This window comes from Oryzias melastigma, linkage group LG22 (genome assembly GCF_002922805.2).
Source record: "Oryzias melastigma strain HK-1 linkage group LG22, ASM292280v2, whole genome shotgun sequence".
In the NCBI taxonomy this organism is placed as follows: domain Eukaryota; kingdom Metazoa; phylum Chordata; class Actinopteri; order Beloniformes; family Adrianichthyidae; genus Oryzias; species Oryzias melastigma.
The window spans coordinates 24,384,266-24,411,767 of record NC_050533.1 but is presented as its reverse complement, the minus strand read 5'-3'; the positions used below and the strand labels follow the sequence as shown (position 1 = coordinate 24,411,767).

General features: G+C 37.5%; 1 protein-coding gene across 4 annotated transcripts in view; it reads left to right on the top strand.

Moving 5' to 3' along the window:
* Positions 1 to 1,707: 1,707 nt before the first annotated feature.
* The window catches only part of LOC112142788 (estrogen receptor beta), a 60,838-nt gene continuing 35,043 nt past the window's right edge, over positions 1,708 to 27,502 (top strand). Inside the window, exon 1 of one of the 4 annotated variants that reach the window (XM_024266371.2) lies at positions 1,708 to 2,333. The gene's annotated coding sequence lies outside the window, so the exon portion shown is untranslated. Of the gene's footprint in view, positions 2,334 to 21,613; positions 21,861 to 22,944; positions 22,967 to 27,502 lie in introns of those variants that run through there. The other 3 variants (XM_024266365.2, XM_024266378.2, XM_036209907.1) reach the window with 3 other exon arrangements.

Below are 27,502 nucleotides of genomic sequence, written 5' to 3'. Positions count from 1 at the left end.
ATAAAACTGGTGCCAGACTTATGTAAATGAGACCACTACTTTTATTAAACTTCTTAAAAACGTAATGCTAAATTTGAAAAGAAAAAAAAAGTTTGACAAACTATCCATCAGCTGTGAGTTTTACAATTTGATTTTGCCCAAAAATCTGTATGTATTTGTCTATTTATATTTAAAAAATAGTCTCCAATTGAAATGACAGAAGTCCCCCTTTCCACATGAGCTTCAAACAGAAAAGTGTTCAATTTGCTTCACTAAAAACATCCATGAGATTTGTCAAATTTGCAAAAGAGCCTCTTCTAAAAACTGTAAAATATTGCATTATTAAAAACAGAAAGCAGACCAAAGCGAAATACTGCTGTCAGTTTTCTGATAGAACTTAAGGTCAAAATGTTTTATTGACTCAATTGAAAGGGCTTGACAGGTAACTGAACCAACAGGTGGGGTACAGCACTCCACAAAAACAATTATATTCATTCATGTCTTACAGTTTCAATTCATTTTCTATACCTGGTGACTCCCGTTTGGGGTCACAGGGATGCTGCAGCCGACTCTGTAACCCTGAACGGTTTTCCAGTCCATCCAAAAGCAAACACTGAACAGAAACATGAGCACAACTCATATGTGTAACTTGGCATTTGAAGAAAACATCTCACGCACTTCTGCACAAAGCTAGATACTTTTTTAGATATTTCTGGGAGTCCATAAACATGTACAGATCAGAGAAGCAGGATGGATTTGCTGCTTCCTGCCTCTCGTTTAATAAAAACATTGTTCAAGACTTTTGTTCTGACAAAGAAAAAACTTTTCTTTTATTTTATGTAATAGAGTGAAAATGTGGCCGGCCCACAAAAAGAAAAGCAATTTTCAGATTTGAATGAAACTCCAAACATTCATTCACTGTTTAGACATTTTTTTTTAATCTTCCAGTTTATTTAAAGACATGAAGACTATAAAAACATTCAGTACAATTTCCATGCTCATAAAAAAAATTCTTAAAGACAAGAGCTCCTGCGGAGGTGGATACAGCTTAACTTTAGTGGATCTAGCATGTCACAGCTTACCAGAACTTTCTTTGTGCACATTTCTCACACAGAACTATTGTCTAGAGCACACGTGTCAAAGTCAAGGCCCAGGGGCCGAATCCGGCCCTTGAGGTAATTCTATCCGGCCCTTGAGGTAATTCTATCCGGCCCTCCAGATCACTTTATTTTATTGCTATTGGTATTCTGTTAGCTTTTTGGACAATTATGGCATTTACTAAGATTTTTTTAGGCTATTTTTAAGTTTAGCTAATATTTCAGCTACATGCTAGCTGTTTTGGCCAATATGGGCTTAAAAAAAAAAATTATGCTATTTTGGAGTTTAGCCAATATTTTTGATACATGCTAGCTGTTTCTTTCTAACCTAACCTAAGTTTTTTTTTTCTTTTTTACAGTTTTTCAGGCTAATTTGGCATTTAGCTAATATTTTAGTGGCTCTCAGCTTCAGCGTTTTCAGCTATCAATTTCAGCATCTTCAGCAGCCAAATTCAACTAATAGCATTCACACTAGCATTATCACATTTAATGATATCTAGTTCATAATTATGTTAAAAGCTGCAGTTTTAAAGTTTTAAAATTTTAGTTGTGTGTTTAACAAACGTTTAATCTTTTTTTGGTCTACTAAGGTCTGTTTTGGATTTTGACCCCTTGGGGGATTGAGTTTGACCCCCTGGTCTAGCGGGACATGGATGGAGGCTGTGCGTCTTGTCAGCTCCTGTCCTGTTGCGGGAATTCGTGGCCTTCCAGCTGAACTTGGCGCAGGTCAAAACCGGAGGATTCTGGTCCGGACTCGGTTCTCTGCTGAAATGACGCTTTGTCCTGATCAGTGAAGTCCAAAAACCATGACAAAGGAAGGTGCTTTTGGGCGCATGGCTCCACGGTCTGCGCGCGCCGCCGCTGTGCAGCTCTCCGGAGAGGCGTGGCCGGTGACGCCTCCAAATGGGTCGAACCTTAAACCCGCTCTGTGAGTTCTGTGGAGCTGCTGAGCGTAAATGTTTCAGTATCCCTCAGGAGAAAAAAAAAAAAAAAGAAAAATCACCGGCGTGCGCTTCACTCATGCGTCATTGTGCCGCAAGCAGCTTTGGAGCCGCTGATCCTGTCTGCTGACCCCCGCGCGCGCCGGTGGGAAGAAAAGAAAGAAAGAAAGTTTCCATCCAGGCGGGCAGAAGGACGCACGGAAGCTCCTGCAGGTGCCGCGCTGTGGCTCACAGCTGATCGCTCTGAGCGGACTTCCCAAGTTTGCGCGTCTGTCCGGAGCTTCAGGAGTTCATCTGGGTTCTTCAGCATGGACTGGTGAGGGTTTTTTTTTTTTGGGTGGATGGATGAATCTTTCCTCTGATTAGCATAAGGTGAAGAAAGGTCACTTCTGTCTTTATTAAGTCTTTATTATTAGGTGTTGTGGGGTGACGGTGCTGCTGAGAACTTTACATCCACTGCAGCAAACCCAACATAAATCAGAAGATTAGTTTTTTCCTGTGACCTCTTAAACAACTCTTTCTACTGATAAAATCCTTCTGTCTTTGTTTTATGACTTTTAAATGACTGAGACTTTTCAAATATAAACTCTAGAGTTGATCACAAATGGATGCCACTCAGGGTTTTCATTATTATCGCCAAACCTTCATAAAATTAGACAATATTGCTTTAAAAAATGAGCTTTGAAAGGAAAAAATAGGATTTTTAATAACTAGCTAGTCTTTTCTCATTTAAAACAACATTAACAGACCAGCAGTGGCTCATGTTTCTGCAGCATCACATTTTAGGCCTAATAAATAAAATAAACTAAAACCCAATTTGTCATATTTGTGAGAACACCTCCCCTCCTCCTGACATTTCTCTTTTCTGCCTCGTGTCTGAGTCATCCGTAATGAGTTTTTGTAATGAAGTTCTGCCTCAGCTCCAGGACTGTTCACATGAACTCATCAGAGGTCTCCGTCCACAGCTCGGTGACTCTCGCTCAGCCTTTTTAAAAGTTTGCGCCCTAATCTGGGACGCCGTCGGTGATTAGTTTATCAGAACTTATCTTCTGTTGTTCTTTGGTTCCACTCTGAGGTTGGCGCAGCGGCGGCTTCCCTGCAGCCTTGAGACTGCTCATTCTGGAACCACAATCTGCCGGCTACAAAACCATTCCTTCTCCACTGAATAGCTCAGGTGTGGGGGAGTGGAAGGTGTGTGGAGGTGTGGAGGGGGTGTCCTGGTGTTACCATAAATAAGATTTCAGCTTTTCCTTTTCTTTTGGAAGTTTTCCTCATGTCGAGCTGAAAATCTCTCAAGGCCACGCCGCTCGCTGGCTCCTGACCCCCCCACACACACACCGTCATCGCTGCCCAGAGACCGTCCATCAGTAGAGATATCACAGTACACACTGTGACTAAAACATGGGAGTGCAGAGCTGAAAATCATGTTTGTTTTGGGTGGGCGGGGGGTGCCACTCAAAGTGATTAGATACTGGTTTGAATCAGAATGTTGTCAAATGACTTTGATTCTCCGCTTTAATTAAATCCTCTGCATCTACTAGGGGTGTAACGATGAATCGATTTCAATACCAGACCGATCTGGCTGAGGCAGAATCGATAGAGCAGAGAGGGTCAAAATCCAAAACACACCTTAGGTCGCAGGTCGAACAGGATAAACATTTATTGAACACTCTAAAAATACATTTTTAAAAACTTTAAAACTGTAACTTTTTAACATAATTATGAACTAGATATATAGCATTACCTGTGATAATGCTAGTGTGAATGCTGGAAGCTGAATCTGGCTGCTGAAGATACTGAAATTGATAACTGAAGATGCTGAAATTGATAGCTAAAAAAGATGAAGCTGATAACGCTTAGGTTAATAGCTAAAAGCACTGATGCTAATAGTCAGCTAAAATATTCACTAAATGTCAAATTAGCCTAAAAGACAGAAAAAAACGTAGGTTAGCCAAAACAGCTAGCATGTAGCTCAAAAAATAGCTAAACTTTAAAATAGCCAACATTAGCCACAGTAAATCTTAGCCTAACTCCAAAACAGCCTAAAAACCAAAAAAAGCCCATATTATCCAAAACTGCTAAAATATTAGCTAAATTCTAAAACAGCCTAAATAATTAAAAAGAAAAGCGTAAATTAGCCAAAACAGCTAGCATGTAGCTGAAATATTAGCTAAACCTGAAAATAACCTAAAAAATATTAGTAAATGCCAAAATAGTCAAAAAAAATCCAGAATAAATCAGCTTAAACCTTAAGTAACTTTCAATATTTTACTCTATATAAAAATATATTTTGTCAAAATTATACAATTTAGAAATAAGTATAAGACAACATCCGTCCATTAATAACAATTAAAAAAGTGATCTGGAGGGCCGGATAGAATTACCCAGGGGGCCAGAGTTGGTACCAGATGTGCTTGGCGTACACGATCGACTCGGGGGGTTGCGACTTGATGACATGTAAGATTGCAATTGGTCCGGACCATCAGACCACCATCACGTGACATAGGAAATGACACACATGCGCCATTACGATGCACGGAGTCTTACTGAGTAAAGAACCGAGGAGGTCCGAACAAGTACGCAAAGAATCACAAAAGGCGGTGCAATGTTTGCAATCAGTTGCAAAAACCTTGACAGCAAAATAATCCGATTGAGAGGAATCATAACAGGATAGCAATCATATTTTAATAGAGAGAAATCAGGCTGGGAAGCGTGAAGTTTGTGCTAAAGTGGGTGCTAGACGCCGACCAGCGTTATTATACTCAGTCACAACGTGCTTCCTCTTCAGGTGTTCATGCTGATGTGGAACACCAGTTCTGCCTTGCAGATATTGCATTGGACACTTTTGCCTTTTATTTACACATTTTTTGACAGGTAGGGAGCAGCAAATTCGCCGCGCTGCAAAAGAGGGGCGGAGCACGCCAATTTGTCGCATGAATGGCGTTCGGTGTGAAAGCACCTTGATATGATGGCAGTTTGTGAATCTGCACACCTACAGCAGAAGTTTTCAGTCTCAAGAAGATGACTGGTGTAGTCACTGGTAAACAAAAAATAAATAAATAAAGCAAGAAGAATAAGTGCAAACAGAAAAACATCAGTGGGATTCAGTGAGTGGGTGGGCAGAGCCTCTGCTGATGACAAGAAGCCTTTTCCTTTGTCCAGCAGTGAAGACGATTCTCCTCCACTTCACTCAGAGATGAATCGCTCTTGTCTTCTAACCTGATGGAGTTTACTTTACTGATCATTTCTGTATAACTTTGTGATTGCTTACTAAGCATTCACACAATAGAGATTGTCCTGCTCCTTTCTGTACGTTTTTCGGCACGTAAAACTCAAACACACTTTTACAGATTTCAACAATCTTGGCATCAAAACGTTCAGCTCGTTCAGGACATTATTACTTGAACTTGTGATATTTATAAACTTTATAGTTTTTTAAAGATTGAGCAAAATATGCTCCATAGAAAATGAATGAGAAAGTCCTAAAATTATATATTTTTTAAAGTAGATTAGCAACAAACATTTAAATATATTCATGGGCTTTGTTTTCATCTTTTATAGAACTTTTTAAAAAAATGGAGTTTACCAAATATTTCAGCAACATGCTAGGTTTTTTTTAATTTTTTATTTTTTTGTTAATTGAGTTTAGCTCATATTTAAGCATCACACTAATTTTTTTTCAAAACTTGCATGTATTCAGGATTTTTAAGCAATTTTACTACAAATTTGTCAGTAATTTGGGTCAACTTCAGCGCTCTTTCTTAGTCTTTGAATTAAATTTCCAGTCTGTTAGCAAATTAAAAATTTTGCAAATAGCTTTTGCAATTTCAGCAAAAAGCTTCAGCATCTTCAGCGACTACTTTCAGTTAAAAGCATTCATAGTAGCATTATGGCAGGTAATCCAACTTTTCTAGTTATTTTTTTACAATTGTTTTGTGCATATAGTTATTTTTTAGATGAAACCTGTTGTCAGTTATATGCAAAATTGAATCATTAAATCATGAATTTATCTTTTAAAGCAGTTTTTTTTCTTATTAGGTCTGTGCTAGTAATTGGTATACATTTTGATTTTAATTCTTAAATTTCACATTACATTCTTCATTTCTTTTCTGTGCATAAAATCACTGTTTTTCACAAATAAACTCAATTGTATTTAGAGCAATAACTTGTCAACAAAATCAATAATTATTTGAATATTGTGGATGAAGAAATCAAACTGAATTGAGAATTTGTGAAATAAAATCAATTTGGGGGGTTGTCCTTACGTCACCTCTCCACCTACCCCACCCTCACCCCCACACCACGTCTTCTTTTAGTGTTTAGATGAGCAAATACTGGATCAGACAGATGTGTGGAGTTAAATCCAGTCACAATGAACGGATAACCAGATTGTAAATAAAAAAGGGACAATTTAAAAATTATGAGTACACATTCTAAACTTATTGGAATCATTGAGCTTTTGAAAACTAAAATTGTATATTAAAAAAAATAATAAATAAAAAAAAGTTTTTCAAATTAACGAACTATAGACTTAAATTGTTACTGAATGAAAAATGATATTATGTTTTGTATTACTTTTTTTTTTTGACTCTTTACCTCTTTGCTTTCAGTCTTCAATTAACCGTGTACATTCCAAATTCTTGTTTTGTGGAGTTAGGCCTGTAGAGCTTTGAGCCCATAGCTCCAGACATGATTGACATAGAGTGTTAAACACGATAACATATCTATTTTTTTAATTTAATTTTTGTTCGCTTTAAGCTGATCCTGAATTGACCCCGTACAGTTTTAAAATGCCTCAGAACGGGATTCATCTCACCTGTGAATACACACGTTGAACCACTTAAACTGAGAGTTTTGCTGCATTGTTTGATGTGACATTTTGATTCATAATCATGATTTGTAAATTGGCCCATAATGCTGAAATAAGCAGCTCCTTCTGCTGTGGGATTGTCAGCTGAGCTGCTAAGTGCTGGACTGTAGAAAGCAGAACGTTACTTCTTTGTGATCATGTCTACCATCATCAGACACAATAAATAAATATCTAATTTAAATATGATCTTATGAGACTGCTATGTTGTTGTGTTAGTTTAAAATGTCAACGTCCCCCATATGCGGTGAGAGATGCATAAAAAGAAACACCTGCGTGAAGTCAAAGTTATTGGAAGATGAATTCTTTCTGCATAACATTTGTTTTTATGTTTGACATGTCTGTTTTCAATATGAATTTTCTTTGATATGACATTACAGCATTTCTCCTGTTAAATTACTGTCAAAAATGATAAATAAATAAATAATGAAACAAATATATAAATAATAATAATAATAAATAAATAAAACAGTTGCACCACATTTAGGTGTGTGTAGACAAAGCTAAAACAAAGAAACCTCTGTTATAGGACAGCAAAAATAAGAAAAAGAAATAAAGTTTATTATTCTGATCCTGCTGACGTTCTTTGTGTGTTTTTTTTAACTGTTAGTTACCGGTTAGCTCACTTTACTTTGAGTTAGCTTACTTGTTTTTTCATCATTCTCTTATCATCATCTGTTTTTTGACAATCATGGATATTTTCACACACAAGTGTCATGTCTCTAGCTCTTTTTTGATCTATTTTCCACCATTTCTGGGTCTGAAGAGATCCACAGGTGGATTGTTTACACAATCAGCTGTTGTCATATGAAAACAATGAAATGTGGCCTCAGATCGCTGTTATTATCATCCGTTTTTTTAACAGAGCTGTGGTAACAAGATAATTTCCTGCTATGAGATTAATAAAATTCTAATAAGTTCTATTCTTTTTTAGTTTAATAAACGTGTCCCAATATGCATACATACTTTGTTATATCAATGTTTCGGGACCTCATGAAGTATTTTTGACAGTAGGTTAACGAGATAATTTTCCTATTCCAGACCAGGAAAAGGCATTTTCAAAACAGACATGTTAAACGTAAAACTAAATGCTGTATTGATATTTTTTTGCAAAGTTGTGCACAAAGTATTAATTTTTGCACAACCTTGTCTTTATGCATATGTGTCTTTTTGACAGCTACAGTATCTTACCCCAGAACCTTGGTGCCTGAGTGAAGGACATCTGGTTCAGTTTCCTTATTTTAACCTTTAGATTCACAAACAGGTTTAGTGTTTTAAGGTTGAAAGTAGGGCTCAGAGGAAAACTTCCAACGTATGATATTGATGACTTGTGGTATATGAACAAATAGCAAAACAGAAAAAAATAAATATATAATTTAAATTGAACTCTTGTGCTATCCTAGGCACGTTTACATTAAAGGTGGGGTCATCTGGACCCCACAAAACGGCAGCTGAACTTTTTTTTTCAAGGATTTTTTATCTTTAATGGTGTCTGTGGCAGACATAAAATCCTGTCCACTTTTGTCATTGGAGGGGTCACACATCAATGTAAGGGTCGGGTTAACTGCAGAGTTTTATTAAAATAAAAATAATTATAACTTAAATTATTTTCTGAAAGACCCACATCTAACATAAATGGACTGCATTTAATTAATCAAAGATGTGAAGGGATACATCTGATTGGTAAAATGCGTGAAGGGCTTTATTTGATTTGCTGTATACTTCATGAGATTCATTCAGCATATGTGTAAACATGTAAGGTAACCATTTATCACAGTTTAAGCAATCATAAATCCAGTTACACAGGCTGATGTTGCGATGATGCTACATGTTTTTGTTCTGGCCTGGTTTACAGTAAACTAAAGGGTATAGAAACAGCTCTATTCTCTCTGGGAGCTTCTGTGTCCAGAGTGAGGAGCACTGTGGAAAAACAATGAATGTTTTTATTTTACAAGTACAGAACAATTCAAATGCAATTTGACACTATTTGACTAAATAAACACTTCTATACGTTTTAGATTTTCCAGTCAAATTATTATTTTTTTAACTATCATAATTTCTCAGAAGAGCTCTCAATAAGAATGAATATTATTGCAATCATGATGAGTGTAACAGAAATAAAATTATGAATGTTGACAAACTGAGCTGGAAGCAGCAAAGGAAAAGAACACAAAGACTAATGGAATGAGTATATTAGAGGGGCTGTAGGTATGTACATTTTATGCAAATGGAATAGAGCAGCAAGTAAGCTTAAATAAAGAAGTGCTTCTGCAAGTGGTCCCCACATACAGCTTCTCTGTTCTTATGTTTGATGTTTTGGTGACTTTTGAATGCAGACGGTGTTGTCACTCCGGCGGTGTGAGACGGCTCAGGTGGTGAAACTCATTCTGGATGGCTCATCAGAGCGAGCTGTGGCTAGAAGGTTAGCTGTGTCTGTCAGTGTGGTGTCCAAACCATGGAGGCACTACCAGGAGACACACCAGTACATCAGGAGATATGGAGAAGGTTGTAAGAGGGCCATAACTCTGCAACAGGACCACTACCTCCTCATTTGTGCAGGGAGAAACAGGAAAAGAGCCATTTGGACTTGTTTTCTACCGATCAAAGCCTAGAAAATGAGTTTAAATGATCTAAAAAATCTCAGTAGATGACAAATTACTCAAAAACTTCAGCTTATTGCTAAATTTTTAGCTAAACTCCAAATTAGCATAAAAAACTCGGTAGAGGCCAAATTAGGCAAAAAAGAAAACGCTAACCTGTTGCTTAATTACTAGCTTAGCTCCAAAATAGCCTACAATTCCTTAGTAAACTATATTACAAAAATTAAAAAAAAAATTAAAAACTTATTATATTTCAGCCAGAGAGCCACCATGGAGAGATATAAGAGCCACATGTGGCTCTGGAGCTGCAGGTTGCAGACCTCTGTTATAGCCCAATACTGTGCAAGACTTTTGGCATTTGCTAGAGAACACCAAACTTGGAAAATTTGCCACTTGCACTTTGGGTTCTATCTCAGATGAAAGCTGGTTCACACCCCAGCGAAGATTTCAGTGTGGGCCCATATGGCTTACTTTGGGCTGAGTTGGTGGGCCCCAGGTGGGTTTGTCCGCGGGTTCCATGGTGGCCCCATCTGTGTTTGCCCACACTGGCTTAGGTGGGGACTCTGGTCTGGGTCCCTACGCTAACCAGCCACCTGGTGGACAGCGTAGCAAGTTAGTGAGCTCCGCTGCCCAGCTAGCAAGACTACTAGGGCGGCCATGGTGCAGTGGTAGGGCGGTCGACTCCTGATCCGAAGATTGCGGATTCTATTGCCGCCTTGTCTGCTCATTTGACGAATTGTCTTTGGGCAAGACACTGAACCCCACATTACCTCTGGTGAAAGGTGGCTCGGTAGCGGAACCACCACTAGTGTGTGAATGTGTGTGTGACTGTAAAGCGCTTTGGGCCTTCAAGGAAGATGGAAGAGCGGTATACAAGTATACGCCATTTACCACCTGGGGCCCACCAATTCAGCCCAAAGGTGAACCATACAGGGCCCACACTGATATGTTTGCTGGGACTGAGCACTTGTGACAGATGTGATCAAGTCTGGAGATGCTGTAGAGAACGTTCTCTTGCCTGCAACATTGTCTAACATGACCGGTTTGGCAGTGGGTCAAAAACGGTTTGATATTTCTTTGGAGGGCCACACATCTCTCCATGTGGTTTGTGGCTGCAATACTGCACCTGCTGCACTTTTCCGAATGTCAATCTCCTGCTCCATCATTCCTTCTTTTGTGAACCAGACCCTCAGATACTTAAACCCCTCTCTTGGGACTGGAGCTCTTCATCTGGAGAAGACATACCACCTTTTCCTAGTTGAGAACCATTGCCTCCAACTTGAAGATGCAGATTTTTATTCCAGCTGGCTCACACTTGATCCTGAAGCACCCCAGTACAGATTACAGGTTCTAGTTCAAGGAAGCCAAAAGAACACTGTCATGTGAAACCGCAGAGATGAAATCCTGCAGTCCCGAAGGCAAAATCTAGGCAACAAGGCAATCTAGGTAACAAAAGGCATTTCATGATGAAATAACGTAAACCCCATTGTTCCTCTTGTATCAGAAATTTGATTATCAGCCAAATTCTCTTCTCATGGGACTCTGGAGTAGACCTTTACTGTAGTTGGAGCACACCTACTGGTTCCTTTCTTTGAAAAAAGAGTCTCAAAATGTTCCTTTCAATAATGTCCTCAATCAAGGTTAACATTTCACCACCCACACTGTTAACAGTGTTGGCAGAGGACTGCTTTCTCCTCCCGAGGTATCAGATAGTTTGCCAGGATTTTATTGAGGTCAACCAATAGTCAGATAGTCTCCATTGCCTCCTCAAACTCTTTCTAGATCCGAGTTTTTGCCTCTACAACTGCTTGTGCTGCATGACACTTGGTTTGCCAACACCTGTTAGCTCCTTTGGGAGTCCCACAAGCCTGCAAGATTTGATAAGACTCCTCCTTCAGCTTGATGGCATTCCTTAATTCCAGTGGCCCCGACTGGGTTTGAGGATCGCTGCTCAGACTTGGACCCGAGACCTTATGGCCGCAGCTTCAAACAGCTGCATTAACAGTGGAGGTGGAACATAAGGTCCAGTTGGACTCGGTGTCTCCATCCTCCCTCAGTATCAGGTTAAAGCTCTTCTGCTTGGGGGAGTTGAAAGCCCGTGTGTCAGTTGGCTTAGCCAGACGTTCCCAACAGACTCTCAGAGTACAGCTGAATCTGTGTGGCTTAGAACTACTCTGAGTCTGGCTTGTTACCCAGTATCTGTCTGCCGTTGGAGACTGCCAGAGGTGGATTCCCCAGACAGCATAGTCCCCAGGATTTTAGAGGTAGCGTGTCTTCCAGGATTCCATTTTCTACTATTACGGGTTTTGCACTGGGGGATGTTTGTCCAAAGATTGATTTTATTATGTGTGCCACAGCCTTGATAAATTGTATGTGACCAATCAAACACTGTCTTCAACTGGGATCGTATTTTTATTGATTTCGGGTTCATCATTCTTTGGGGGTTTTGGGTATCTTCAGATGTTTCTTCTGTTATCTAATGGTTTTCTTGTGATGGTTTTAACATGGTTGCCTGGTCTTTGACTTTTTTTTTCTGTGGAGTCTTTTTGCTAAGTTTTACAGGTGTCCGTTAAAATGTTTCCATTTTCTGTCATGTGTTTTTGTGTCTTTGATGACTGGATCTGTCCATAGGTGCTTGTAGAACTGTAATGGATATGTCTTTTTGGAGTTAATTGCTTTCCTCTCCTCATTGCTGATGTTTATGTTGGGAGTTTTGTTGATTTTTTTAGGATGCCTTTGCCTGTATTACGTAGCTCAGCTTTCCTTCCCTGATCATAAATTGTGAGACATGCCAGTTCTGTTGCTGGAACATATTCTTTGTGTGGATTTTTTGGGTGTGATGGCAAAGTTTAGTCTTGTGCTTAAGACTTGTTTTTCTGTGAGCTGGCATAAAAGGCTGCAGATTTATTTAATCCATTTAATATGGCTGAGCATATGTTGCCAATTTGCACTGCCTGGCACATGCACTGCAACTCGTAAACGAGGAACAGCTAGCACGGCATTGCTGACTTTGTGGCAACGGGAAGGAAAATTGTTATGGTTTTTACACAATCATCACTCACCTAGTGCTTCACGGTGGTGTAGTGGTTAGCACTCTCGGCTCACAGCAAGAAGGCCTTGGATCTTGGTTATGCATTCTCCTCGTGCATGAGTGGGTTTTCTCTGGTTTCCACCCACAGTCCAAGAATTATACTTCAAAGTAGAGATGTCCCAATCCAATAACATGATTGAAATTCGGGCCTAATCATGTAGTTGATTACTCGATCGATATCGGATGTTGCCCCCCGATCAGTATGGGATATTAAATTTATTCTTATTATTATCGGCGATTTATATTTCAGTCTTATTATTCCGGATAAATACTTCACTAGAAGTCTGCACGTCATAAACAGATCACTAAATGTTGTTGCCGTAAAACGCAGCAGAAAACGGCAGCAGCTCAAGCAGAAGGCTAACAAAAACAATTCAGTCAAGCTAGCTAGATGTACGCAGATTCACACTTCCGGGATCAATAACTCTTTTAAAAACGCTTTTAACTGACAGCAGGTGTGACTATTGGTTTGTCTTAACACAAACAACAACCTATAAAGGCATTTCAACAAGAAAAAGACAGAGTTTTTGTTTGTGTTTAATGTGAAGCTCTTTGTGCTGCAGAGCAGCTGCTAACTGTGCTAAGCTAAATGCTAACTCCATGATTTAACTCCTTAAGACCTGAGTTGTTCTTTGATATCCCTGTTTTATTTCTGACAGAGAAACGAAAGTTGAGAAAATTAAATACTGTGGTAAAAAAATGAAAATGTGATGTCTTTAGAACTTAAAAAAAGAAGCACATAATCTTAAGAAAGCAAACAAACAAAAAACTCGTAAAAGGTTCTACTGATATCAACACTAATAATCAAATTCATGCTAAAACAAAGTCATAATTTATTTGTAATAATTTTAAATGAGGACAGGAATCACATTTGGTTAAAAATTTTCAATAGCTCTAAAGATATTAAAGATAAAGTCACTAAACTTTCTTACATGACTAATTATCACTTATATAACAAGAAAATTGTATTTTTTCCTAGTTTATATTTGCTCTATTTTTACTCGTTTATTAAAGCTACTTCACAGAAGTGTTCTATTGAAGTTTTTAATGATAAAAGAAGGTTAATGAAATATAAATAAGGGACAACACTAATCTGTTTATTCAGTTTGTTCATGTTTTAAATATGTTTTAAAGGTATCGGATCGGGACTCGGTATCGCAAATCCACAAAATCGAACGACTCGGAATCGGATCGGGCCCAAAAAAACCCGATTGGGACATCCCTACTTAAAAGAATCAAAAACCTGATCTTCTTTCTGTTGAAATGCATTTGTCAGTTGTTGTTTTTATCAAGACAAGCCAATAGAGACACTTGTTCAATTAGAACCTTTTTAAAAGAGTTATTGAACCCAGAAGTCTGAATCTATAAACATCTCGCTGGCTTGGCTGAACTCTTTTTGTTCTCCCCCTGCCTGAAATGATGCCGTATTCTGCAGCGCTTCACACTAGTAAAATGTCCCAGTCCATTCTAGTGTAGTATAAAACATAAAGTGCTGGTCATAGTAAGAATAAATTAAATATCTGATACTGATCTGGGGACAACATCCAATATTGATCGAGTCATCAACCACATGATCGGGAGTTGATTTTCGACCACGTAATCTATTGGGAAATTCCTAATGGGCTATTTACACGACCCACGTCTGCATTATGTGTATGACCACTCAATGGACTCAATGGAGGAGTCTGGACTCAAGACAAAGTACCATACACTACGTTTCATCTCAAGATGTCGTATGATCCTACAGTACATGGTAACGTTTTGTGAGAACTGGCTGGTGTTTTAGGAAGGCAAACTTTATCTGTTTGGATGTCATTGTGTGTACACATAATGACAAACTAGCGAACAATGTAAGAGACAAAGAAACAGTAAATACAAGGATATTATCTCTTACATAAGTGTCCAATGAAGTGTGCAATTTCAGAAAGTAACGCACGCCGTGGAGGTCTGAACCGCCCAACGCAAAGAGGAAGACGGTCGCTCCTGACATGTAATTAATCTTAAATATTAACGTGTTTAAATTAATCATGTGCGTTAATGTGTTAATGCTGGCAGGCCTACTTTTTACTTACTTTTTGAACTAAAAAACTATATTTTTCTTTAACCAGAGAGCCACAATGGAGGGATAAAAGAGCCCCATGTGGCTCCAGAGCCTCAGGTTGCAGACCTCTGGTCTAACCAGTTGTCACAGTTCCTTCTGGTTTTAACAGCTTGTTCTGAAGGGACAGACATTCTAGTTGTTTTCATCATAATTAAGCGTTAAATCATAAAAGAGAGTTTATTTCCTGGTCATGCTCCATCATTTTGAACTTAGTGTGAGTCTGTTTTAATGGGAGTGATGTGGTGAGATGGGGAAAAGGCAGCAGTTGAGAGCTAAATTAGTCTTCTCAATAAATTCCGTTTTACTTCGGTTTAAAATGCTGAAGATAACCTAAAATGACCTTCAGAGGATGAGGCCCATTTTGCTGGAGTACGGCGGCTCATAGATGCTGCCGTCCAGTCTGGCAGGTAGATGGAGTAGTAGCCGCGACAGATGATGGGTAAAATTACTCCACACTGTAATCAGCCTGTCTATTCTGCTGAAGCCTCCTACTGATCGGAGGCGCTGTCCAACCCATCTCACTTCCATGTAATTCAGCGACCTCTTCAATTCAGCTCAGCTTTCTCTGCTCCCGCAGCTCCTTGTTGGCTTTGTGAGTCTGAGAGAATGAAGGGAAAGGAAAGCTGATGGCTTGGCTGGAGGTCTTCTGAGGATTTATGGTTCTTTTCTGCACCAGAAATAAACAAGCTCCTAATGCGCGGCCTGCGTAACATGTTCTGTGAGGGGAGAAGATGAATTTTCATTCATGGACTTGTCTCACATTGCTGATATACTGTATGTTTTGTCAAAGCGAAATAGCAGGATGCCCTCTCAGGAAGTTTCCAAGAATCGAAGTGCTGAAGAAAAATATCTGTAACTTTACCTCGTCTGCTGTCTCCAGAGGCGGGCCGGTTCCGTTCACTCCAGTCTGCAGATGAAGCCCAAACTCACAGTAGGAAATACAAAATAAATACATGTGATGGAATGCAGTCCAACTCATCCTAGCTTAGGTTTAGTTATTTTCCAGTCCAGCTAAAGTTGCTGTGGTCCAATCCATTCCAGGCCAATGAAAACAGCCTGTCTAGGAAAAGACTGGAAAAAAGCCTCCTGAAGAAACAGCTCTTTTCTCACAGAGAGGCTGAATTCTAAACCACCTGTTGGACCTACTTCTACCTTTTCAGCTCTTAAGGAGAGCCTAGAGCATGTGTCAAAGTCAAGGCCCGGGGGGCCGGATCCGGCCCTCTGGGTAATTCTATCCGGCCCTCCAGATCATTTTATTTTATTGTTATTAACAGCCCGATGTTATCTTACGCTCATTTCTAACTTGATTTATTCTGGAATAACATTCCTGCCTTTTTATTATTCATAATTATGTTAAAAGGTTACAGTTTTGCTGTTTTAAAAATTGACATTCTGATAGCTTTTTGGACTATTTTGGCATTTGCTGTGATATTTTAGGATAGTTTAGCTAATATTTTAGCTACACGCTAGCTGTTTTGGCTAATTAAGGCTTTTTTTTGTTTTTTAGGCTGTTTTGGAGCTAGGCTAATATTTACATGCTAGCTGTTTGAGCTAATTTAGGTTTTTTTCAGTTTTTTAGGATATTTTAAAGTTTAGCTATTTTTCAGCAACAATATAGCCATTATTATTGACCAATTTTTTGTTTTTCATTTTTAGGCTAAGTTGGCATTTAGCTAACATTTTAGATGGCTTCCAGCTTCAGCATTTTTAGCTATCAATTTTAGCATCTTCAACTTTAACCACTAGCATCTTCAGCAGCCAATTTCAGCATTCGCACTAGCATTATCACAGGTAATGATAGTTAGTTCATAATTATGTTAAAACGTTTTTAAGTTTTTAAACTTTTTAAAATATAGTTTTAGAGTGTTCAATAAATGTTTATTCTGTTCGGCCCGCGACCTAAAATGTGTTTTGGATTTTGGCCCCTTGTACGGTTGAGTTTGACATCCCTGCTCTATGACTGGCTTTTTCATTTTCTTCTTCAACTCCGCTCATTCTGTAACTTAATTATAACTATAAAGAAAAGGACATTTGACATTTCATTTTCAAAAAGTAATTTGGTGCATTTATACGGAAATTCAATTAGAAATATCAAATGTAAAAATAAAATGCGTAAACTGAAATGCTTTTTCATTTGTATAATGAACCTGCATTACTTGTCTCTAAAATAAAATAAAAAAGCAATTCTCTGAATGTTTTTGGTTGTAGTTTGCCGACAGCACAAACCAAAGCAGAGGATGATTATTGAGGTCATCGTGGTGCGCTCCTTGGAACTACTAACTCAAACTGATTTATGAGACACTTTTTGTGCGGCGAATTGTGAAAATGAAAAGCCGTCTTCATTGGCTTTGTCACTTTAATGATGTCCCAGAATGAGAAGTGATGATGACGAAAATGGAAAAAACGTTCGGAGAATTGCTTTTTCATTTTATTAAAGAGACAAATAGTGCAGCTACATTGTCAAAATGAAAAAGCATTTCCATATTGATATTTATTTTGAATTATGAGTCACAAACGCTTCCATAGTATATCATATCACCCAGAACCAGTAACAATACGGGAGCTATCATACTGTGAGCGGCTTTACTCCTCCACTATTAACTGGAATTATATGATCATTTTGAAAAGTCACAGTAAATCAAAAAACTTGAACATTGGAGCTCTAGTGTTGAAGGGTAAATATATCTCCTTCATCATGAGAAAAATTCCACAAGAACACATTAAAAACCAAATAAAAAAGTGAGTGTTTGACCCCAAATGAACCTTTTCCAAGAGTTATTATTTTGATTAGTTCAAAATCTGTGATTTTTAGATTTTAACACTTTTAGGAGAGTTACCTGTTTGAGATGATCAACTTGTTGAGCCTTTATGGATCAATACTTCTTTTTAAGAGGAGGCGGGCCCAAAAAGACTCACAGGTTTTCTCATTCTCCTCATTTTTAATCTTTGGTAAACTGCAGTAAAACCACACAACAAAGTCTGCCGCCTGAAAACACGCCGTACTTCTATCCTCAGGGTTTTTGTCAGCGTTTAGACTCGCAATGGGATCAAAGTTCTAAGACAAACTTTTCATTTGGACAATTTTCTGCTGCCAATTTATTTGGATTATGAAGCATTTTATTTTAATGTGATGTGAAATGATGATACTGCTGAGTGGTTTAACAGTTGAAGGATAACTTTTCTGCTTTTATTTGGTTACTTTTTGAACAAAATAAAAGTTTGGTTGTTTATTGTTGTTTGTTACTAATCTCACATGTATGTTTTGTATCTCCCTTTGCTATAAAGAGAGGCAGACTCGTGTTAACGAAGCAACAGATCAATTCCCTGATTGTATGAAGAAGGAGGTTGTCCTGGCGTCGTTCTTCCACAGAGCCACGTTTCTGCTCCTCCTTTTTCACTGCAAACATGGAGGGCAGCTCCTCTCCCTGTCTGCGGCTCAGCCTTTCTGTTTTTTCAGACACAGGTGCCGTCAATCTGTTAAGCAAGAAAACGGAAAATAGTTTTGTCAAAGTCTTTCTCTGTGAGCCGGGCTCCCATCACACACTGTGTCAGAATGAAATTATCTTAGCCAAGAAAGAAATGCCCATTTGTAGGAGCAGACCGCCCTGACACCCAAGTTTCTTCTAAGAGCTTTTATCACCGAACGGCTGCAAGCTTTTGTCAGCTGTGTGGTCAATACTCGGGAAAGTGAATGGTGGAAATCTAGGAGAGAAAAAAGCAAGTTAACATGTTCACTACGAGCTGATTGAAGGTATTGATACAAAAATCTGTTTGCATTAATGAGACAATCTAAAGGACTGAGAGCGGTTCGTTTAGAGGAGTTAGAAACTGTCGTTAATGGGGCATTCAGATGATCTTTTAATCACATTTTTAAACTTCAGATGCAGAAAAATCCAAATCTGCTGTTATTACTATAGAAGTACCTTTTTAATCTACATTTTTATTGGTTTTGTAAAAGCAAAAACCAAAGAAGCTTAAAGGAATAAAGTGCAGAAAACAGACAGGAGAGGTGGATGGAACACAAGCTCACAATGAAAATTAAAGGTTTTATTTCCAAATAAAAAAAAGTAAAAATAATCTCAGGGGAGTAAATGCATGAAGTTACACTGTAAAAAGTGAAACATTGGATCAATTGACAAAAGTTCTCTAATTTGTTACATTTAAATTATTTTCACTTACATTAAATGAAAATATAGGTTGATGGTTTACTCAACTTAACAACTTAATTTGATCAAATTAATATTTAATGTTTTTTAATTTGATAAATGTAATATGTTTGGGCTTTTACACCTCCAGTATGGCTCTTTGGTTAAAAAAAATGTTTTACATTTTTAAACAGTAACTGATAAGGAGAAAGTAAATAGAGTTAAAAAAAAAGTAAATGAACTTAAACTTTATTCAACTCCTTCACAAACAGTTAAAGAACAGAATGAATCATTCAATGAGGATCCTAACAATTGTAGCTGTAATTCTCCTTCAATCCTTTGTAGTTCATCAACGTCATACTGACTCATTTTGACTTTATTTGAGCTTCATTTATCACAGAAAATCCATTTATTGTCAGTAACTAGAATTGAAGCTACGTTAAGTTATAATCCACTGGATTATAAATCAGATTTTCTATTTTTGAACAAAAAGAAGAATTTAAAGTGTTCCTCATGGTTTAAATATGTAGGAGTCACTTCATTAACTCTGATTTAGTTTTGCAGGTTATATTTATGAATTTGTGGCTGAAATGTCCCAGAAACAGTAAAATAAACAGTTTTTTTTTATCATTGATGACTTTACACTTCCTACTTCATTTGCTGCATTGGCACAATCAGGGTGTAAGATGTCTTTTATTTTGAAAGAAAGTCATACAAAGCTGTCAACAGTTTTTAACTATTTCCTATTTTAAAAAAAAGCTATTTTCTCCTTATGTTTATTTTGTTATTTATGCCAAAAACAGCAGTAGCTTCTTTTAAATGTATCTTGTCATCAGCAAAAACATAAATATAAATCAGAAACTTGTTTTTCTAAAGGGTGATGAAGACTTTGAGGCTCCAACTGAGTTTTGGTTGGAGTGAAATCAACCCAAATGGCTCTTTAAGTGTTGAAGGTTGCAGACCTCTGAGTTAGGTTACAGTAAAGTCGAGATGAATACTTTCAAAATAACGAATCAGAAAACTATGAAGTTTATGAATACCCAAATTACCAGCAGTAATGTCCTGAATGACTCGAACGTTAAATTTGCTGACATTGCTGAAAGTGTGATTGAGTTTTACTTGAAAAAACATACGGAAAGGAGCAGGAGAATCACTATAATATGAATGTTTACAAAGCATTCACACAAATTAAAAGTAGGTAATTTATTCACTAAAGCAAGAAGGTGTCCATAAATAAATAAATGCATCAGTCATTAAAAAAAAAAAAAAACAGGATACACAATCTTATTTCACAATCAAATTGTTAAACCAAAAAATAAATAAATATAAAACAACACACCACTTTTCTGTCCTGTCACAGCACAGTGAACTAAAAATATATCCTTTGCACAGTTTAAGAAGATCAGATTAAAAAAAAAAATAATAAATAATAATTTTCTTTTCTTTCATCTGTTACCAAAAAAATCATTCAAGTTGTTCATACCTTTTTTTCTCCCTATTTTTCTTTTTAAAATGTAATTTGAGCTGGCATGAACAATGAACGATGAAACAAACAACAAAGAAAAAACTTTTATAGATACAACAATGTTTTCTTAGATCATGTGTCAAAGTTAAGGCCCAGGGGCCGGATCCGGCCCTCCAGATCATTTTATTTTATTGTTATTAATGACCCGATGTTATCTTGTGCTCATTTCTAACTTGTATATTTTTGACAAAATATATTTTTATGGAGAGTAAAATATTGTAAGTCATTTAAGGTTTAAGTTGATTTATATTGGAATAATATTCCTGCCTTTTAATTTTCTTAAAATCTTTAAAAATTGGCATTCTGTTTTTGAGGCTATTTTGGAGCTTAACATGTATTTCAGCTATATACTAGCTGTTTTGGCTAATTTTGGGTTTTTTTTAAAGTTTTTTAAGGCTATTTTAGAGTGTAGCTATTTGTTCTGCTTCATGCTAGCTGTTTTGGATTACATATTTATTTATTTTTTGTAGTTTATTTAAGGTTAATTTGGCATCTACTAATATTTTGGTGGCTATGAGCTGCCGTGTTTTCAGTTCTTAACTTTAGCATTTTCATTTTTCAGCTTCAGCATTTTTTTGCTATCAGTTTCAGCATCTTCAGTATCTTCAGCTTTTTTAGTTTTAAAAATGTAGTTTTAGAGTGTTTAATAAATGCTTATCCTGTTCGGCCCGTGACCTAAGGTGTGTTTTGAATTTAGCCCCCCTGGGTGACTGAGTTTGACACTCCTGTCTTAGCTGATGCTGTTTGATGTCTGTCCTGAGGGCTCTGCTGAGGTGTGTGTGTGTGTGGGGGGGGGGACTCCGGGACAGCTCTCGAACTCCGAGATCTGTCCCAGCTCTCGGAGTCCGACTTAACCCCTTCCGCTCTCCTTGGTTTGTTTCCATTAAAATTGGGTCATCTGGACTCCACAAGACAGTGCGCTGAACTTTTTTTATCTTTGATTTTTGAGTTTCACTAATTTCCATGGCAGACATAAAATCATGTCCACCTTGGTCCACATTTGTGATGGAAGGAATCACATATCAGTATGTGGTTGGAGTCATCTGGACCCCACAGAAAGCAGAAGGGTTAAATCCCAGATATTCCTCAGTTTTTCTGACCCAGAACATCTCCGCTGAGGTCTAAATGTCAAAAAGAACAAGTAGGGTTTGATTGTTTGTCTGTTTGTGACCGGTAAATTTAGAACTGCTTTTCTTTTCAAAGCCACATCCTCAGGAGCAATGAATGAACGCTGCGTTCACACTGCAGCGTCCTTTGACCCCCCCGGGTTTACCATGGACGGCTGCCATGAACACCAGTCCGTTCAAAGCTCAAACTCGAGCACACGCTGTGACAAAACAGCAACTTCTTGATGCTGGGTGAAAGTCTGGCTGCTGATCCACTCGAGGGTTGAAGTAAGGAAACTCTTTGTTCTCTTAGACACTGGAAAACTTCAGCGTTTACAAACCACATCTTTCTGACTGCAGTGTCAGAAGGAGGTTTAATTCTGGCAGTTTGGTGAAATTATTCAGCAGGTAAATGTCAGCCAAAGTGCAAGGCAGTTTGTTTCACCGTCCCGATTCTATTATTGAGCCAGTGGAGTTTGCTCAGGGTTGCAGTTTAATTTCCTGAACGCTGCTCTGCTGCTTGTCTGTAAAGCCTTGACTTGATCAGGCTTCTGCCTTCACACTTTCACTTTCACGGACGAATTCAGGTATCGGTGTTGGGTGAACATCTTTGTTCCTGTCTGTGGGATTGGGTTGATCGCTGATCCACAGGAACCTGCCTGAACTTTTACAGATGCTTGTCTTCTCCTTAGTTCTGTCACTCCACAGAAGTCCTTCTGTTGTTTTGGTTTTGCCTCTTTCAGTCTGAAGAGAAAGTGTTTGTGGAGAAAACAATCTGATTATCTGCAAAACTACAGCTGTAGAGATTACTTTTGCAGCATTTTGGGATAAAAGGTGAACAGTTATAGCTTTTTTTTAGGATGACCTGTTCACATTAATTGGTATACATCACTGTGGGTCAGTTTGGGTCAAAAGGTAGAACAAAGACTGCTGGACATCAACCTGTTGGTATCATGGACAGAACCAGAGACTCTCCAGCTGAGAGTGTTTAAAATCCCCTCAAATTCCACAGCAGCCACTGCAAATCCATCAGCTGTGATGGATTTTCCGGTCTTGTTTGCGTTCTATTACACTCTTTCTGTGCATCCATATGTCAGCTGGATACAGAATATTCCGAGGGTCAAAGATGAACCTCCCCCAAACACAGCGTTCATGTTTGCCTATCATTCGTTGCTTTTGCTCCAGCTGCTCTGCCGGTGATTCTGGCACTCATTAACCTGTGAAATGCTGTAATTAGGCTGCCGTCTGCAGCCGCGCTGAGCGTGTTTGTGCTTATGGCGGAAACCAGGACTTAAACAGATGCAGCAACCTTTTTCTGCTGGAATCAAAACTTCTTGAAAATGAGATGTACTTTTTTTCACTGTTATTTATTATTTTATAACATTTATTCTTGTCATGCGTGTTTTGAAATCTTAAAGAAAACACAAAAGAATACTAATTCAGGACCACCATTTATTATGATTTAGGTCACATGTGTCAAAGTCAAGGCCCGGGGGCCGGATCCGGCCCTCCTGGTAATTCTATCTTATTTTATTTTATTGTTATTAACGGCCCGATGTTATCTTGTGCTTATTTCTAACTTGTGTAATTTTGACAAAATATATTTTTATGGAGAGTAAAATATTAAAAGTTATTTAATTTTTAGGTTTATTTATTCTAGAATAATATTCCTGCCATTTTATTATTCATAAATATGTTAAAAAGTTACAGTTTTAAAGTTTTTAAAATTGGAGTTCTGCTATCTTTTTGGACTATTTCTTTAGGCTGTTTTAGCTAATATTTAAGCTACATGCTAGCTGTTTGGGCTAATTTAGACTTATTAGTTTTTTAAGCTATTTTGGAGTTCAGCTAATATTTCTGCTACATACTGGCTTTTTTGGCTAATTTAAGCCTTTTTAAATGTTTTTAAGCTGTTTTGGGGTTTAGTTAATATTTACAAGCTAGCCATTTTGGCTAATTTGGGCTTTTTTCAGTTTTTTAGACTATTTTGAAGGTTAGCTATTTTTTTAGCTACATGCTAGCTGTATTGGCTAACCTAAGTTTTTTAGGCTAATTTGGAATTTAGCTAATATTTCAGTTGGCTTTCAGCTTCAGTTAATTTAGTTATCAGCTTCAGGGTTTTCAGCTACCAATTTCAGCTACCATCACTAGCATCTTCAGGGGCTAAATTCAGCCTACAGCATTCACACTAGCATTGTTGTAGGTAATGCTATATATCTAATTCATCATTATGTAAAAAAAAGTTATGGTTTTAAAGTTTTAAAATTGTTTTTGATGTTACTTTTAGACTTTTCAATAAGTGTTTGTCCTGTTTGACCCGCAACCTAAAGTCTGTTTTGTATTTTGGGCCCCGTGTAGGATTGAGTTTGACACCCCTGATTTAGGTCGTTAATACCCCCAACTTCACAAATACTGCTGCAACCCGGCTCCAGCATCCGGTGAAAATTTAAACCCAACAAAATGGATACAGAGTGCCTGAGAGGCCGGATCGCAGAGGTCAGACGTGATCATCTGCAGTGGAGGTTCCTCTAGCACTTTTAAAGTTACTTAAAGACTACGGCGGTCACATCAGAACCGTAATGGTTTCCGTGGGAGTCCAGGGTTAGACTTGAACTTCTGTCCATCTGCTTTTTTGAGGACCTGGATGAGCCTCATTGTGTTTTTAGACTCATTGTAGTGGATCGGTCCTAAGAGGATTCGAAGTATCCTTCATATGTGCATTGATGGATCTCACCGCGATTCTCTGGAATCGTACAGCAATCTTTGTGACTCTTTCAGAATGAAACATGTTAGCAAATTTCTTTAAAGTCTCCCTTTGATGAAAATCCTGTTCTTAGAATTTTTAACATGTGTGTGTGGCGTTTTTCTTATGAAACAGAACAAATCCAAGAAGAAATTGTTTCAATTTTGCATTTCAGAGTATTTCTCCTTTCAAATCAATCAAACTGTCTTGGACAGACTCTGTTTGAATGAATGATCTTCTTTCCATCAACAGCTCTGCTGCACATGCACTAAACCCTCATCTGTTCCTAGTGTCTAGTTCAGGTTCTGGAGAAGAGAAGATGGTATCCTCACATTGACTGCAGTCAAATGAGCCGCCGTTCACATTTCTGTGGTCAAATCAGCATCACTGGATTTTTGGTGTGAGTTTCATCCAATACTTACGGTAGCAGGACTGAGAACGCTGGAAAATCTCCACCAGACTCCACGGAGCTTCTTGATGTGACCACGGAAATGTGAACGGCGGCTCATTTGACCGCAGTTGGAAAGGATTGTAAATCAATGAAAGAGCATTTTGATGTTAGCTTTGATTATTTTATCAAGAACTCTGAGAAACCAATGATTGAATGTATTGATCACAGTCAATAAACATTGGAGAATTAGCTAAAAGAGTCTTTGGTGAACTGGAAGGAGAAAGAATCAGGATTTTGGAGGAAGTTCTGTCCATGAAGATCTTCACTTCCTCGTCCAGCTGACATCCGGATCAGAACCATACGGCTGGACATTACCCAGATTGATGGAAGTTTTTATGTAGCAGCGGAGAAGATTTATGCAACGAGACACAGAGCTATCATAATCAGACAGGGGGGATAAGGGGTGGGGCTACTCAGCTCAGCTCCAAAAGCCACGCCCCCTCAGAGGAGATTTTGGAAACAGAGGCTTCAGATCAACATGAAAAATATCTCTTTAAGACATTTAGATTGTGAGATTTTGGTTAAAAACTTCACAATTATAATTAAGACACTAATGGGAACATTTTGCCATAAGAGGACTTTAAATGACTCCTTGATGAGTGTTTTCTGAGATCTTCAGCTGCTTCTCTTTGTCTGATGCTGTCAGAGATTTCTATATCTAGAGCATGGATCAGTTTTGGAAAGTTAACATTTGTAGTTCATGACAATTATTCCAGACAGAGCTGGACGTGTGTACCTCATTATTATCAAAGTATTTATAAAAACACAACCTGCTCACCCCTGATGTTTGTTTGAATATCTAAATTATGTTAAACTGATAAGAGTTTAATAATGTATTATTTTGCGTAAACATATCCTAAGGAACCATAACATTTCTTTGCTTATGAAGTCTTTTAAACAAGCTTCTACTTTTAGTGCAGTCATGAAGCAAAAAGGGTTTTGACCTTTGACTCACTTAGCAGAGAAAACATCATTATCTCATGTTTTTATGTGGTTCTGTAGCGTCCTTGAAACGATGAAACACTGAGCAGGGCAGGCGTCCCACTCTGCGGATGGTCAGATTTCATACCACCATTAAAAATGACGGCATACGCAGCAGTTCAATTCACTTTCAGTGAATTGTCACGAAAAAAAAAAAAACAACGGGAATTACGATCATAAAAAAATAAAAAAAATAGAGAAAATGTTGTTATTTTTTTTAAATTAAAGAATAGCAAAATTAAGCCGTCTCTGTTTATCTTATTTTCAAGTTATTTTAACCAACTGCTGAGAAAGGTTTTACACCAAAATGTGCTTGAACAGTTCTTGGTAATTTTTTAAGGTTAGTACAGCTTAAAAATAATTTATTTAACCCTTTAACTGTCCGTTCAACTACATTATTACACCTCATTTATAAAAATGATAAAATACTGATTATTATGGAAGGTTTTTCACCCATAATTCACTACTATTCAATCTCAATCAACAATTCCACTTTCAATTTGATCATACAATTTGAAAATGTGTTTTGCAATTTAGAATTCAACATTAAACATTATAATTAAGTCTGACATTTTGAAAAATAAAATATAAATTAGATTGCATTTTAAATTATCATGGGTTTTTGATATCATTCAAATGAAAATGCATTTTACAATTTACAATTCATTGTTGAATTTGGTCATGCATTTAAAAATGTGTTTGAAAAAGATTATTATTATTAAAAGAGACGTATGGCTCGACTCTGCTGTGAAGGTGTTATTTATAGAGGGTTGAGTGGATGGCCTTGACTAAACTCTTTTTACTTTACCTCCTTTTTTTTTCAACATCTGTTAAGATCGGGGCAGTGATCTCCCTTCAATGTACCCGTGACACTTTAGGCTCCAATTTTGACCAATCCTATTGGTTCATTGTAAGTTTGACATTTATGATTGTAAATACGGAAAGTCTGACGGATGCCGTGAAGTGTCAACTTGAAGAGTTACAAAGTCTGCAAGCTGCCAGACCTACAAAGCTGAGTTATGTTTGCAATGTGGATAATCAATGAAACTCTTAAACTTTGAGAGACAAAATGTAAACAAAAGAATCCAGGAACTCAGTTTGTTGGATTTTTATATAATGAGGCAGAAAAGAAGTGTTTGGTCAATAATTAAAGTTCACCTCAACACTTTGTAATGTAACCCTGGTTGTCAATGACAGATGTCAAAATTTTCCTTCAGCTGGTTTCAACAAACTCTAGCTGCTGTTTTGGTCCATTCATCCATGCAGATCTTCTCAAGAGCTAAAATGTTTTGGAGCTGTTTCTGGGAAATATGACTGTTTACCTCTCTTCAGACTCTCTATTGTTGCTTTAGGACTTTCCGACCACTTCCTGGTCCATCTCATTCCAAATAAAGTTGAAATAGAATAGAATAGAATAGAATAGAATAGAATAGAATAGAATAGAATAGAATAGAATAGAATAGAATAGAATATTATTGTCATTGTACAGGTACAACTAAATTCAGCAGGAACTCTCTTGAACAAAAAGACTGCAAAAACAAGATATGTAAACAATTAACAGAATGTCTAAAAAAGAAACAATATATTTAAAAATAAGTAAAAATAAAGTGCTAAAGGTCTTGATCTGAAGAAGGACTTTTTCTTTCTTTCCAGGCATTTCCACCTGTGTTGGTGTAAAAGTAAAGCTTATATTAGGAAAACTATATAAAGCTAGTTTTTCTGTTGTAATTCGATCTCGTATTGTGCCATAATGTCATAAATTTAAGTAAAAATATTTTAAAAATCAGAGGTTTCCAAGAAATGTTATCCATCCATCCATCATCTTGACCGCTTCTTCCCTTTTGGGGTCGCGGGGGTGCCGGAGCCTAACCCGGC